The following is a 17,180-nucleotide window of genomic DNA, read 5'->3' on the forward strand; positions in this document are numbered from 1 at the left end:
GATATTCCTGGTACAGGGACAATAGGAGGATAAATGGAAAGGAACGGAGCTTTATAATTGGGAAAGCAGAAGAGAAGGACAGTGGGAATTACCAGTGCCAGGCCGGTACCAGTGAGACAAGTGACCCAGTCAGACTCAACGTTACTAATGGTGAGTTTTTTGACTTCCCGGCTTCTCTTATTGGTCTGATCATGTGTCATTTCAGAATTTACAGAGCTGTCAACCCCCACCCCTATTTCTTCGGGAGTTACCTGATTTTGAAGGCTCTCCCCCACTGTCCCATCCCCCTTCAACATTGTCCCGATTTTTCCAAAGTCACATGAAGTGTTCGATGATGTCATTTGATGCATTTGCGCATTCGCATGATGTCATATACAGAAGCGTGTGTGCCGTCACTTCCGGGTTTCAGGGAAACATTTCAGTGATGCGCTGAATTCCCCCCGGGTATCATAGCTGTCAGGAAGGATTTGGGGGTCTGTAACTGTAACATTCTGTCAGGCTTTATAGTAATGAGGCTTATTTATCAACACTGGGCACATTGGCACCTCGGAAGTAACCCACAGTGACCAATCAGTGATTGAATAATGTGCTGCTGGTATGTCTATGAATAGGGAACTGCTGGTTGGAGGGGAGCGGGGACGGACTCTGCGCTGATGGATACACGCTTGTAATGCTGCACAAAGGCAATGTATTGTTGAGTGAAAGAGGGGACACACTGTGCCTCATTTGTTGACACCCCAGATGCAACTCAGCTACAGTATGTCTGTGGCAGGAGATTGGTTATTATCATGTCTTATCCACATTAAAACCATTTCCCATACCCCTTCCATTACTTCCCATGGCCGACTGAACCCATGGCGATCATTTGCTGCTTATATTTGTTTCCTTACAACATATCAGTGGAACGTGCATTGCTGGTACATTGGGGGAGTCAATGCTTTATTCTATACACAGGGTACAAGTAGGGGCGTTACATAGGGAAACCCTGTATTAGATCCAATCCATTCTTGCCATGCAGAGACTCTACCAGTCCCATTGTATCATATATTTATGTACCTTGTTTCTTCATTCCAGATCGTCTGATTCTGCAGGCGCCCCCAAGTGTTTATGAAGGGGACCCCCTGACTCTGAGATGTTACAGTCCTTATACTAAACCAGTTAATGCAACATTCTATAAAGATAATGAAACCATATCTTCCCTTAACGACTCACTCACATTGGGTGCAAGTGTGGGATTGGCCGGTACATACAGATGTAAAGTATGCCAGCCAACAGAATTTAATCATTCCTCTCCTTATTCATCTGCTGGTATAGCCATAACCTTCCAAGGTAAATTTCTATGTTTACTATTATTTGCTAGAATATTTTTTAAATCAATATCTCTGCAATTTACTCCTCCTTTATATAACTGACTTTGATGTCTGATGACAACTATCATTTAGGGATGCACCAAATCCACTATTTTGGCATTCAACCAAACCCAGAATCCTTTGTGAAAGGTTCATACAAATACAAAACTGAATCTGAATCCTATTTTGCATATGCAAATTAGGCTACAGAAAGGCTAAAGAGAAGCACGCACAAAGTGTGCAGTTAAATTTTTTAACTTCCATATTCATGTGACAAAAATGGATTCCAGTAGGCCAAGTAATTGGATTTGGCTGAATCCTGCTTAATAAGGCAGAATATTGGGCAAATCCTGGATTTGGTGCCTCCCTACTATCATTTCATCTGTGAATAAATTAACCCCTCGGTAGAAGCGAGGGTTGGGGGTCTACACCTTCATGGAACTGGTCTGTGTCTCATACTGATGTTTTCTGGGATGCAAGTCAGTACCTAAAGGTTCAACTTACCCCTATATAATCTGACTAAACTGAATTGAGTTTATTACAATGGACTGGTTTAATAATCCCAATAGGTAATGGCTGCATTGTGGGGTTGATGCTGTCCTCACCGAACAGGTCTGCATAGGCCGCTGTTATGGGCTCATTGTTGGTCCAGGACTAATCCTACCAGCCTCATATAACCCACCGCTAGGGGGGCCACATTGGGTGAATACCCCCTTGTTTGGCAGCTCACTATAATAACATACACACCCTGATCTTCTGTCCTTTACAATTTTTACAACTGGCCCTACATTCCCAGCTTTATAACCTAATTTTCTCAATATTCAACGTAATATCCCTTGAATGGGCAGTGGAGTGAGCTTGTGAGGCTCCGCTACCATTTTCTGTTATTTTGATTGTCTCCTGTTCCAGAGCTGTTTCCCAGGCCAGAGATCAGAGCGGATAAAGATGGGGTACAGGGGGGAGATGTACTGACCCTATCCTGCCATACGGCCCTTAATCCAGCCAGAGGCGCTACACAGCTACAGTTTGCTTTCTACAGAAATGGGCACAATGTGCAGGGATTCAGTTCTTCCAGTAATTACACCATCCAATCAGCTCGGCCTCAGGACTCTGGGAATTATACCTGTGATACAGCAGCTCCATCAGTCAGTGTGACGAAGGGGAGCCCAGGCTTATCCATCCACATACACGGTGAATATAATGTGATGTTGTGTCCGGGTCAGACTGTACTGGGTACCCCATAGATGTTGGGTTCCCTGCATTTAATTTCAGTCCCTCCCCAGTGTGCTTGTAGCCCATGCTCTGACATTATCATAGAGTGTGCATTGGGCACTGGTCATTATATTCCTCCTTACCCACAGGTGGGGTTGGGCCTGGGCTGATAAGGAGCAGGAACTTTCTGTTCTGAGGGGAACAGCACAACATAACATTCATAACATCAACCTTCCATAACATTCAGGGAGTTCAGTATGGACATTTTGTACCTGCAACTGCATGTATTCAACTACAATAAAACAGCATATAAGTAGAGAGTTGTTGTGTATAATGTACATACTAAACCCCACTCACAGTGTGTATCTTGTTATTTAACACAGCCGACCCCAACTCAACAGGAACGAGCAGGAAAGAGTATCTACCCTATGTGGTCGGTGGGATCCTCGGGGCACTGCTGATCCTTGTAGCTGCTCTTATAGTCATATTCATGTACAGGGACAAGGCGCCGCCATTTATGCACTGTAACTGCCAGATGTACAGGACAGGTAACTCACTTATTGTTCCTTTTTATTGCCCCTGTAACACTCTGTCGAATAAGTCCAGAAAATATAAGGCCTTATTTTATTAGTGATACACATTGGACAACTTGAGCTTCTTCCCACAGCTACTAGCTTAGACTACTAAAGCTGAATCCACCTGAGGAACCAGATATAGGAATTTGTTAAATCTAATGGGAGTTCCTAGTAAATCCTTCCAAGTATCATATAAATATAAATTCATCATAATATATTTAGATAGCACCAGCAAGTTATGCAGCACTTTACAGGGGTTACAGATTAAAAATAGGATTAGAGACTCCTACTCACAACAGTTTACAATCTAAAGGGTTAGGGTACATTTGAAACGGGAGATGAAAAATTATAATAAGTTGATGTCTGATCAGTCAAGATGCATTGGATAAGCTTCCCTAAACAGGTGGGCCTTGAGGGAGCCTGTAAAGGTTTGTAGGAATGAGGAGAGTCTGATAGGCACAGAGTTTCAGAGACACAAGCAGAAGGTTGAGTTCCAGTCAGGAATAAGATGAAGTGATGGGAGGAGAAGAGGGGAGAAGGTCAGAAGCTGAGAGTAGTTTGCATGAAGAAGTGTATTTTGAGATCAGAGCTAAATACGGGAAGGGGGGGGGGAATTTATTGCCAGGGCCTTGAATGTGAGTGCTAGTAAGGATGGTTTCAGTTTCCCAGTAAGGTTTTATAGTCCCACCAGGAGTGATATAAAATGCTTTAAATGAGTTGAAGTACCATACTTATTGTACCAGGGGGCTTCTCCAGTGGTATAAACGATTGACATGGTGCTACAGCCTCTTGTATCCCTTTAGTAATGAGAATGGATCTATTTCAGAACTTGAAGTGTTGTAGACTCCAAAAAAAACATTCCAGTCACTGAGGGCCTCTGTAAGGTATTAGTCAGTGTAGTGAGGCTCAAAACCTCACTAATGAATTATATTTGGGTCAGTAGTTGAATCAGACTGGGGACCCTAGTGTTGGGTAAGTGAGTGATACTCTTGAAACTTTTCAAGTTGGCCCGAGACTTGAGGTTATTCCATTGTTTCTGAGTATTCAATATTGTTTAGTCAACCATTCAATAAAAAAGCACATTTATCCATGAAACCAGTGGTCACCACTTTAGGGAGGGAGAGAACGCAAAGGCCAAAATCAGTGTGAGCTGTGCCAAGCAACCAGTGGTGTTTAATTATTCTTTTCTTTAATGCAGATTCAGGGGCCTCTTTTACTCTGGGCAGGTAAGTAAAGATAATGAAATGCCATTTAAACCTTTGTAGGGACCCATAGGGTTAAATGGCCCCTATGGCTTTAAATACCTACAGGTTCAGTTCCCTTAGTTAATTGGCAGAAGGGAATGTATCTAAGTGAGTTCATTAACATGTGTGCTATTGGTTAGAAGGTATAGTGACCACATCCTGCCTGACTTTGGTATAGTGTTGGGAGAGGAGTGGCACCTTCCTATTGTTTGCTTCCACCTTAGGGACAAGGTGGATGTGTGCTGAGAGCCCAGGGCATGGGCCCAGGCCCAGTGAAGTCGGGGAACAGGGCCCCGTGAATGAGGCATTAGATAGTGGCAGGTGTAGCTCCCTTTATAGTACACTCTAGGAGTGTAAGGCAGTTAGGGTTGGGCCCCCGTACCAGTACCACTCTAGGGGTGTAAGGCAGTTAGGGTTGGGCCCCCGTACCAGTACCACTCTAGGGGTGTAAGGCAGTTAGGGTTGAGCCCCCGTACCAGTACCACTCTAGGGGTGTAAGGCAGTTAGGGCTGAGATAGAATGAGCAGCATTGAGCTCCTGCATAGGATTTGCAGTTTTTCTGGAGATATCTCTCCCAGGCCACATTGCCTGTAGTGTAGGGATCCAAGTGAATAGGGAATCAGGATAGAGAATTCCCTGAGGGATCCACTACAGGGTGTGTCGCAGAGGTGAAGTGAGATTCCTGCCAGTCTGCCCGCAGGAGAGTGTGAGTCTGAATATACACTCGGTATGTGTTGCCTGTACCAATGGCCTCTGAAGCTGTATTGTGAGTAAACCCTGTGGATGTTCAATAAATACTTATTACTTTGTTATTTGCAAGAACCTCTGGCGCCCTCTGTTTTCATTTTTCTGCATAGCAGCAAGAGAGGTGTAGTTGCACAACACCATCACCTTCCTCTTCCACTTAGCGAAGGCCCATTCTGGGTAAGAGAGTACAGTGTAACCCATGTTCTACTGGTACTAGTCCGGGAAGGCAGCTATTGAGCTGAAATAGAGGTTACACCTTGTATCATTAAAAGTATTGCTATGGCTCCATGAGCCTCCATCATCAGCCCATCACTTGATGTTTATCCTACATGTGCAGGGGAATCAGCTGAAGTCCTGTCAAGTTATGGAAGGTACAGCTGTATCAGGCTTAATCATGCAACTGGCACACTTGGCCGCACCCTGTTCCCCAGGTGAATCAAAGTGGATCTTTTGCAATGTATACACCAGATGCACCATTTCTTCACTTTTTTCCATGCAGTTCAACCCCGTTCACTAGTCATCAAGTAGTACAAGTATAATATTATAGCTGTAGAATGTCATACTCATTATAATTATTTTTAAAACTTCTGATTTGTAGGTTTGGAAATAAAAGAAGACACAACCAAAGCTCTGCGGGAGATAATGATCAATCTGAATATGGCAACTGTAAGGAGAAAGCTTCTTATATGATCTTAGAAAAGAATTGTAATCATTGCCTATAGATGTTTCAAAATTCCAACTCCAGCATTACTTGAGCTGTTAATGGAATTTGGGCACTAAAATCCTGCAACATTTTGTGCACAATGATATGTCTCTCATTGCCCCAACCAAAACAAATTGTATGACTTGGCTGAAATATATAAAGTGCTAGAGTACTGTAGAATACTGGAACAAGAATAGTCTAGAACCCTACTGGAGATAAACAATATCTGGTGACTGCAGTGTGATAAAGGGATTGAATGGGGGGTATTGGAGGAGAAGTGGGGAATGTATTAAAATGAACACCTATATTTTTTTCTCCACTTATGCAGTATCTCCTACAAGATGCTCAATCTGAATTCTCTTTGTTCTCTTTTAGTTCCTATCACAGAAGAAGAAATTTCCTATGCTGCTCTTGATTTTAAACTTGTGCAAACAGGTCAGTTTGAAGCCTAAGCAGAAGTCTGGTTACTGCTCCCAGTGCCAGCTGATTGGAGGGTGGTGAGTTCTTCAGGCAAGGAACAGTTATTTTGACCAATCAGAAACATGACAGACAGGAGTGGGATAAAGCAGGAGACTTAGGACAGACTCAACACAAGAACAGGAACAGGCAGGACTGAACCAGAACTGGAGCAGGAACAGGGCAACAGGGGTAAGAGCAGTACCTAATGCTCAGGCCAGTAAGTGAGGTAACACAAGGTTTTGAAAGGGCACAGCCAGCTCTGATTGACTGATCTTTTGTGACCAGTAATGCTGCTGGAATGAGATGGGAAAACCAGGTTAAAAGATAATAGTGAGAGTAAATGAGAGAAGAGACCTCACCAGCTGCTCTACTGGCCTAGCAGTCAAGGAGAAGGTTCCTGGTTTAATTCCCAGCAGAGCCTTATATAAGTGAAGCAATCATATGTTCCATAGCTGTGCTGCATATAATTAGAGCAGGGAGAGATTTAAAAATGATCCAACTGCCTTGGGAGTAGGGTGGTGTGAAGGTTTTAACCATGGGTAAAACTGAGACCAACCCTACAGTGGTACTAACCCATCATTACTTCTCAGTAGAGCCTTTACTGCCTAGATAGCCAACTTACTCCTAACTTTCATCAAAACCTCTGAGAGCAGATTTTGGGAATTAAGATAAAACTTGACACTGAAGAACAGACCAATGTCCAACAGTGCAGTATTAAACAAGAAACTAAAAAGGGTCATTTTGATTTCCCAAGTAGATTAGGCCAGGGATTGGCAACTTTGGCACAACTCCCAGCATTTGAAGGTCTACAAAATATGGGGCATAAGAAATGATAAACGGGGTGCCCACATAAACCGGAGCTCAGCACATACTGGCGCTCAGAATAGGGCAACCTTTTTATTACATAAAACAAGATTTGTCAAAATAGTGAAAACATACCTTCAATAATAATAACCCTGTACAAATGATGTCATAGAGAATGGTAAAGGGATGGAACATTAAAGTGCCACCGAAACCCTTTATTCCTATATTTAGGTTTATTAGCTTTATTATGTACAGTAGTTCTATTGTGGTCGATTCTATTCATCTAGTTGCTTGTTGTCCTCTTACTCATTTCCCTGCAACATTTCCAGGCATAACTGTCTCCTCCATGGTTTATCCAAAATACGGCAGTGACAGTCTAACCCTTTATGCTTAAGGTGGAAGGTCAGGCTTGACTTGCTCAAGGTTCCAATAAAGCCAACACAATTCTTCACTGTATTAAAAATCACATTTAAACAAACCACAGGCTAGTGTTAATCTGGTTAAACCCTAATAACTAGGGATGCTGCGAAGAACTAGAGGTTCCACAGTCAGACTCAGTGAAAATTCCTGTTAATTTTGCACCCAGGAAACTCTATTTCCCAGGTCTCTTGGATGCTCTTAATAATAAAATGCTTATTTTCCAGATTGTCCGTCCCCTGCCAGGAAAAAAGTGAGTATCATGCTGATTACAGCATTAACATTATGTGTTCACAGTGAGTGTTGTCCTACTCTCACCATCTTGTCTTCCCCTCACCATCTTGTCCTACTCTCACCATCTTGTCCTACTCTCACCATCTTGTCCTACTCTCACCATCTAGTCCTACCCTCACCATCTTTTCCTACTCTCACCATCTTGTCCTACTCTCACCATCTTGTCCTACCCTCACCATCTTGTCCTACCCTCACCATCTTGTCCTACTCTCACCATCTTGTCCTACTGTCTCCATCTTGTCCTACTCTCACCATCGTCCTACCCTCACCATCTTGTCCTACTCTCACCATCTTGTCCTACTCTCACCATCTTGTCTTACTGTCTCCATCTTGTCCTACTGTCTCCATCTTGTCCTACTCTCATCATCTTGTCCTACTCTCACCATCTTGTCCTACTCTCACATTCTTGTCCTACTCTCACCATCCTGTCCTACTATTATCATTTTGCCCTATCACCTACTGACACTACTGTTGAGCCCCACTATGTGCAGGGCCTTGGGCAGTCGCTCTTTTTATATCCTTGAGAGATAGCTCTGGCCAGTGGGGAGCAGACTTACAGTGGTGACCAGAGCAAGACTGCAACTCAATCAACTGCAAATACCAGTGTCCAGGGCCACCATCATGAGGCCCCACACTGTGAGAGAATTTGTAAAACAAATCAGTTCAGCTGGCTAACATGTCATTGTGTGTTTTTATTTAAACCAAAGGACACATACAGTGGAACCTACGCGGAACTGAAGAGACAGATGAACACATAGATGCCTTGAAAACCACGGAACTTCCCACCAAGATTTAGAAAACCTCAACAAAAAGACCAGCAAATCAGCACGGTTATCTTTCTCATTGCCATGGAAACCTTGTCTCATATATTATTTATGCTCCCGCTCTTCCGTCTACCTCATATACAGATGGGGTCTCAGTTATTCTGACCAGCTAACAATGAGCAGTAGTTGAACTCAGCATCAATAAACTTAATCTGTAGGTCCCTTTCTCTGCAATCTACTGACAGGTGAATGTATAACTGACAAGGAAAGCCAAATTCATTGGGGGAGGCCAATATGTTAGGCACCCTCAGTAAATTCAATCGCTAAGTAAAATGGCAGCATGGTGCTGCACTACAACATTCCCCTGTCAAAGGTATTAGTTGCCATAAACAGAAAAATGTAGCGATTAAATTTATTGGGTGGTGCCGAACATATTGGCACCCCATTGACAACATTCAGATATCCTTGCACTTTAATAGTTAAAGAAATTGTAAATACCCAGCATTTCAACTACTTTATTCCGAGCTGTGAGTTATGAAATAAATCCCATATAAAAGTATAGATATAGTTATACATTTCATAATAATAAATATGTTTTCTATCTACTCAGTTGTCATTGCTATTGACTGTATATGGATGAATGATGTGAAAGCCAAGGGTAACGTTTAGGGCTTTTGACCAGAGAATGTGACCAGGATTGTAATTTTAAAGCAATACTGTCATGGGAAAACATGTTTGTTACAAACCCCATCAGTTAATAGAGCTTCTCCAGCAGAATCCTGCATTGTAATCTGTTTTTCCCATGGGGCTAGCCATATTCTTCATTTCCCAGGGTGCCACAGCCATGTGACCTGTGCTCTGATAAACTTCACTCACACTTTACTGCTGCGCTGCAAGTTGGAGTGATACCCCCCCTCACCCCCAGCAGCCGATCAGCAGAACAATGGGAAGGGAGCAAGATAGCAGCTCCCAGTAGGTATCAGCATAGCACTCAATAGTAGGAAATCCAAGTCCGGCTTGGGACTCCTCCAGTTACATGGGAGTAGGAGAAACAATAGGTTAGCTGAAAGCAGTTCTAATGTGTAGCGCTGGCTGAAAGCTCAGACTCAGGCACAAGGCACTGAGATGGCGCCTACACACCAATATTACAGCTACAAATACATTTGTGGGTTCAAGAATAAAATGTTAAATGGCAAAGGGAATTATTTGCTGTGTAACAGTGTCATTTAGAAATAAAAAATACCCCATAAATATCATGACAGTATGTGACCCCACAGGTCAGATTCAAATTCAAACTAATTGAACAGCTATGTGCCATATGGCCCCTCCTCAAGTCACTGATTGGTTACTGACTAACTAAGAACTTAAACAGCTAAAAGCAGGACGTAGAGTTCTGGCTATTATGTTAGACATCTGCCCACTCCAGCCTTTATAGATTACATTTTAGCCTAACTAACTATATTGAAAATACTTTGTATTTTGCAAAGTCTGTCTATTTCACTCAGTTTCATTTTTACACTGAACTATATATATATATATATATATAAAAATAGACAGTGGGCCACACACACCGGGACTTTGCTGAAAAAATAAATTTATTTAAGAAAAGAAATGCCGCACTCACAGGTCTTAGTGAAAAAATAAAGAAAATTTATTATGTCAGACTAACGTTTCGGCCGTATCCATAGCCTTTCTCAAAGTGAACAAACATCACAGCAAACCTACTATTAAACCCCAAATGGCGCCAAAATTCTGCTAGTGACGTCATGTGCAGTGCAATTAGTGATTTCCCACCCACTTAGTGCAAAACCAAATACAAGAAACTAAAAAAATTTTTCTAAAATTAACTATAAAGAAATAGACAAAGCAAATACAGACATCTAAATATAGTGAAGATTCAGTGCGGAGAATAAGCAAAAGAACAGAAAGAATAGAAGTTACCACCTGTCATAGCTGAACTGCAACTCCCACTCGCTCATCGTATAGACGCTTTGGGAAATTCCTGTGCGCTCACATAGAGGGATTCACTTAATGTCAAGAAAAGAGCTTATTTAGAGGTCCCCTACTGGATCCATAATGTTTTAATGCCTGTCCATTATCGAGCGCTGACTTCTGTTTTGATATGTGGTCAGCGGGGATAGCGGAGTACATACTGCGAAGGGGAGAGTGTGCCACATATTCTATTCCGGAGGTCCCCTTCGCAGTATGTACTCCGCTATCCCCGCTGACCACATATCAAAACAGCAGGGACTAGCAATAAGCGCTATAGCGCTTTGGTTACCATGGTAACCCGTATGTGCCAAACCTCTGGAGGAGACTCCGACGTCCTGGTTACGGCGCCCAGAAGTCAGCGCTCGATAATGGACAGGCATTAAAACATTATGGATCCAGTAGGGGACCTCTAAATAAGCTCTTTTCTTGACATTAAGTGAATCCCTCTATGTGAGCGCACAGGAATTTCCCAAAGCGTCTAGTGATGTTTGTTCACTTTGAGAAAGGCTGTGGATACGGCCGAAACGTTAGTCTTTATTTTTTCACTAAGACCTGTGAGTGCGGCATTCTTTTCTCTTGTACTATACGATTTTGTATACTGCACCCAGGCACCTGTGACCTTATTTTGACGTGAGTGCCTGCTTCTTCTCTGCTTATATATATATATATATATATACTGTATATAGCATGAAATATATATATAGTTCCAGCAAAGGTAGCACACCACCTACAAAGAAGTCACTGCCTGGGTGCTAATGCAATCAAAATAACAAAATACAAACGCAATAAAGGGACTTTGATACGTATTTGTCAAAAATAAAACAAAAAAGAGTTTAACAAAGCATTTTGCTTACATGGTTTTTTATTAATCCGATGTTTCAGTTCCTCACAGGAACTTTCCTCAGGGAGAACAACACTGTATGTGCACAAACGATTTAAAGGTACAAAATGGTGCCAAAGGGGTGTTGCTAGGCAACCATGGACTCACTCAAAGATCAGTAAACAAACAGAAAATAAACATAAAGACAAAACGAAAAGGGAGAAACACAAGGTAAATCACATAAGGGATTATAACACAGATAATTAAATGGAGATCACTACCAGGACGTAACAGCCCCCCAAATCCCCGTCATAACCGCCCATCGTGCAGGGGAGACTCACCCAGTCAAAAGAGAGGAGACACCACGGCGTGCTCGTTCCGACACACGGACCTCGGCTTGTGAGTATTGCACACTCGTGTATGGCTACGTGGGTAGGTGCTGGTGTCTCCTCTCTTTTGACTGGGTGAGTCTCCCCTGCACGATGGGTGGTTATGACGGGGATTTGGGGGGCTGTTACGTCCTGGTAGTGATCTCCATTTAATTATCTGTTATAATCCCTTATGTGATTTACCTTGTGTTTCTCCCTTTTTGTTTTGTCTTTATGTTTATTTTCTGTTTGTTTACTGATCTTTGAGTGAGTCCATGGTTGCCTAGCAGGATTATATAAAAAACCATGTAAGCAAAATCCTTTGTTAAACTCTTTTTTGTTTTATTTTTGACAAATACGTATCAAAGTCCTGTGAGTGCTAGCCTTTATTGCACAGTGGAAATAATAATATTATTATTATTATTATTATTATTATCAAATGCAGAAAACAGTATTTGCAAAGGTGCAATACACACTTCTAGCAGCAGGGGATCAAAAGTAACCCTAAAAGCACACTTCTGGAGCTCTAGAACTGCCTCTTACAAAGGCTTAACACAGACTCCCAAAAGAAACCAGTCTGTAGCTTTTATAGCCTTCAAACTGCTCTATGCTGCCCCCGGTGGTTAGCATCAACTCTATAAATATTCATTCAGAGAGGCTGCCCACCCCTTTAGGAAGTGGCTTCTCTGAGAGCTCCAGGTAAGTGCTTTATTAAACTTTACTTTATACAAGCAATTGCAATGTTCTGTATAGAAACAAAGAAGTTTTATGCACACACTTTTATATACACTTGTGGCAACATAGCGTTCTATACGCAGTAGTTTCAGCACCATTTAAAAACATACTCCCAGCACTGATTTAAGCAACGTAGGCCTCAGTTTGTTAACTAAAGCTAATACTGTTGCACAGTTTCCACTTTTAACATATATACCACATATATATACAGATTATACACATAGCTATTTACACACTGAATTAATGAATTACTAAATTACTGGCCAGTAAAATTAACATTTAAAGACTAAAGTCTTTTAGGGTATGTCTCTACCAGCTTTGCCCATCTACAGACTGAAATCCTTGCCCATTCTTCTTTGCAAAACAGCTCCAGCTCAGTCAGATTAGATGGGCAGCGTTTGGGAACAGCAGTTTTCAGATCTTGCCACAAATTCTCCATTGGATTTAGATCTGGACTGTGACTGGGCCATTCTAACACATGGATATGTTTTGGTTTAAACCATTCCATTGTTGCCCTGGCTTTATGTTTAGGGTCGTTGTCCTGCTGGAAGGTGAACCTCTGCCCCAGTCTCAAGTCTTTTGCAGACTCCAAGAGGTTTTCTTCCAAGATTACCCTGTATTTGGCTCCATCCATCTTCCCATCAACTCTGACCAGCTTCCCTGTCCCTGCTGAAGAGAAGCCCCCCCAGAGCATGATGCTGCCCCCCCATATGTGACAGTGGGGATGGTGTGTTCAGAGTGATGTGCAGTGTTAGTTTTCCGCCACACATAGCGTTTTGCATTTTGGCAAAAAAGTTCCATTTTGGTCTCATCTGACCAGAGCACCTTCTTCCACATGTTTGCTGTGTCCCCCACATGGCTTGTGGCAAACTGCAAACGGGACTTCTTATGGTTTTCTGTTAACAATGGCTTTCTTCTTGCCACTCTTCCATAAAGGCCAACTTTGTGCAGTGCGCGACTAATAGTTGTCCTATGGACAGATTCCCCCACCTGAGCTGTAGATCTCTGCAGCTCCCCCAGAGTCACCATGGGCCTCTTGGCTGCATTTCTGATCAGCGCTCTCCTTGTTCGGCCTGTGAGTTTAGGGGGACGGCCTTGTCTTGGTAGGGTTACAGTTGTGCCATACGCCTTCCATTTCTGAATGATCGGTGGAACAGTGCTCCGTGGGATGTTCAAGGCTTTGGAAATCTTTTTGTAGCCTAAGCCTGCTTTAAATTTCTCAATAACTTTATCCCTGACCTGTCTGGTGTGTTCTTTGGACTTCATGGTGTTGTTGCTCCCAATATTCTCTTAGACAACCTGAGGCCGTCACAGAGCAGCTGTATTTGTACTGACATTAGATTACACACAGGTGCACTCTATTTAGTCATTAGCACTGATCAGGCAATGTCTATGGGCAACTGACTGCACTCAGACCAAAGGGGGCTGAATAATTACGCACACCCCACTTTTCAGTTATTTATTTGTAAAAAATGTTTGGAATCATGTATGATTTTCGTTCCACTTCTCACGTGTACACCACTTTGTATTGGGCTTTCATGTGGAATTCCAATAAAATGTATTCATGTTTGTGGCTGTAATGTGACAAAATTTGGAAAAGTTCAAGGGGGCCGAATACTTTTGCAAACCACTGTATATATAAACTTCCCTCAGCTCTCCAGGGCCCGTGCCTCCATTAAAATGCAAAATAATCCTTCAATGAGAATGCCATTTGATACATATGTCTCTGCATTCTTTTTTCCTGGAACTGGAAACTTTAAACACAGGTTTCTATAACAGAACATAGCAGCAGTCTATCTCCATGTTTGATTTCAGTCTAATATCACAACGCCAGAATTATAAAATAATCTCCCTATATGTGATAACAGCAAGATGACTGATGTATTTTTGGTGAACAACATTTATTGGTGAACTTTCTTGAATCTTTAATTAAGTATTCATTTAAATTCTAGGCTAGGGAACAGAGCAAGACACAGCATAGTAATAGTAGCCCTGATATAAGTCAAAAATCACCACAGTCAAAGAGGGAATTGGGAGTAGCATCATAAGCCTTCACACAACCAGACTCTCAATGAGCAGCCCATCCAAACAATCTCACATTACAAAGTAAAAGTTTATTTATGTACAAAAAGAGGTGGCTTTATAAATTGTTTAAATGAGACCTTAAGTAGATTTATTGCAGCCAGGGGCACTTCTGGGCCTGATTCCCCCAATGCCACCCCACTAGGGGTTTTCTGGTAGTCTTTATGAAGAAATGTTTTTTTTCCCCTAATTTATCCACTGGGGCAGTTCATTTATTCAGTTGTCTTCCTCTGTCCTTGGTTTATTGGGTACAGATTTGTTGCTTTTGAGTCTTGATCTCATATTGACTTTCTTTTAAACTGAGATGTTATAATCTGAAAATTTATTAAAAATTCTATACATTTGCAGGATCTCTGCTCTAGAAGACAGAAATTCTGATAAAAAGAAAGGAAATTTGAAGTTACCAGGAGTAGCTTCATGACTCCTCTATTAAACTGCCCCCTGGCAGAATCCACATCAGCCTCAATAGTATCAGGTGCCTCTCCTTTCAGGGAAGCAATGATCCTGGAATTATGGGTAAATAACACTGCATTGTGGGTAAATACACATGATGATTGCATCCACAATCTGTACTTTGCACACTACCCTCAGTGTCTCTCAGATCCTCAGAAACTTGGTTTTTCCAGTTCTGACTTCTGCCTGTTTTCCCAGACATGATACTTGCTGCCCGCCTTGACCTTTGCCTGAATTGACCACATTTTTGTCTCTTCCTTTCCTGTACTTCATATTTTGGCTGTCTAAACATCCATGTTAGTAGGTTCCCAGCCAGAACCACTAGCATAATCCTCAAGCATAAACCACAGCAGAAAGTCTGAGTCTCCAAAAGGGCATCAGTGAACACCAGGATTGGTTGGGTATCCACTACTTATGGAGGAGTCAGACTTCTGGTCCAACTACCTGGTTCCTATCTAACTAGAATGTTACAGTACCTTTGAGAAAGCAGTAGGGCCCAGGGGGTCCTAGCCTTGATTTGGAGCCCTACTGCCAATCCTGAGGAAAGAAAGATATTTGCTGAGATCATCAAGGTGGTGAGGCTGGGAGCCCCAGTTACACAGAGAGAGCCCCCCCTGTTCCCGGCCAAGCGGCTAGATACCCAGGAGGTGAGGCTGGGAGCCCCATTTATACAGAAAAAGCCCACCCTCTTCCCTGCCAAGCGGCTAGATACCCAGGGGGTGAGGCTGGGAGCCCCAGTTACGCAGCGAGAGCCCATCCTGTTCCCTGACAAGCGGCTAGATACCCAGGGGGTGAGGCTGGGAGCCCCATTTATACAGAGAAAGCCCCCCCTGTTCCCTGCCAAGCGGCTAGATACCCAGGAGGTGAGGCTGGGAGCCCCAGTTATACAGAGAGAGCCCCCCTGTTCCCTGCCAAGCGGCTAGATACCCAGGGGTTGAGGCCGGGAGCCCCAGTTATACAGAGAGAGCCCATCCTGTTTCCTGCCAAGTGGCTAGATACCCAGGAGGTGAGGCCGGGAGCCCCAGTTATACAGAGAGAGCCCCCCCTGTTCCCTGCCAAGCGGCTAGATACCCAGGGGGTGAGGCCGGGAGCCCCAGTTATACAGAGAGAGCCCCATCCTGTTCCCTGCCAAGCGGCTAGATACCCAGGGGGTGAGGCCGGGAGCCCCAGTTATACAGAGAGAGCCCCCCTGTTCCCTGCCAAGCGGCTAGATACCCAGGAGGTGAGGCTGGGAGCCCCAGTTATACAGAGAGAGCCCCCCTGTTCCCTGCCAAGCGGCTAGATACCCAGGAGGTGAGGCTGGGAGCCCCAGTTATACAGAGAGAGCCCACCCTATTCCCTGCCAAGCGGCTAGATACCCAGGAGGTGAGACTGGGAGCCCCAGTTATACAGAGAGAGCCCCCCTGTTCCCTGCCAAGCGGCTAGATACCCAGGAGGTGAGGCCGGGAGCCCCAGTTATACAGAGAGAGCCCACCCTATTCCCTGCCAAGCGGCTAGATACCCAGGAGGTGAGGCCGGGAGCCCCAGTTATACAGAGAGAGCCCACCCTATTCCCTGCCAAGCGGCTAGATACCCAGGAGGTGAGGCCGGGAGCCCCAGTTATACAGAGAGCCCATCCTGTTCCCTGCCAAGTGGCTAGATACCCAGGGGGTGAGGCCGGGAGCCCCAGTTATACAGAAAGAGCCCCCCCTGTTCCCTGCCAAGTGGCTAGATACCCAGGGGGTGAGGCCGGGAGCCCCAGTTATACAGAGAGAGCCCATCCTGTTCCCTGACAAGCTGCTAGATACCCAGGGGGTGAGGCTGGGAGCCCCAGTTATACAGAGAGAGCCCCCCTGTTCCCTGCCAAGTGGCTAGATACCCAGGGGGTGAGACTGGGAGCCCCAGTTATACAGAGAGAGCCCATCCTGTTCCCTGCCAAGCTGCTAGATACCCAGGAGGTGAGACTGGGAGCCCCAGTTATACAGAGAGAGCCCATCCTGTTCCCTGCCAAGCGGCTAGATACCCAGGGGGTGAGGCCGGGAGCCCCATTTATACAGAGAGAGCCCATCCTGTTCCCTGCCAAGCTGCTAGATACCCAGGAGGTGAGACTGGGAGCCCCAGTTATACAGAGAGAGCCCATCCTGTTCCCTGCCAAGTGGCTAGATACCCAGGGGGTGAGACTG

The sequence above is a fragment of the Xenopus tropicalis genome, chromosome 8, assembly GCF_000004195.4.
Source record: "Xenopus tropicalis strain Nigerian chromosome 8, UCB_Xtro_10.0, whole genome shotgun sequence".
NCBI lineage: Eukaryota > Metazoa > Chordata > Amphibia > Anura > Pipidae > Xenopus > Xenopus tropicalis.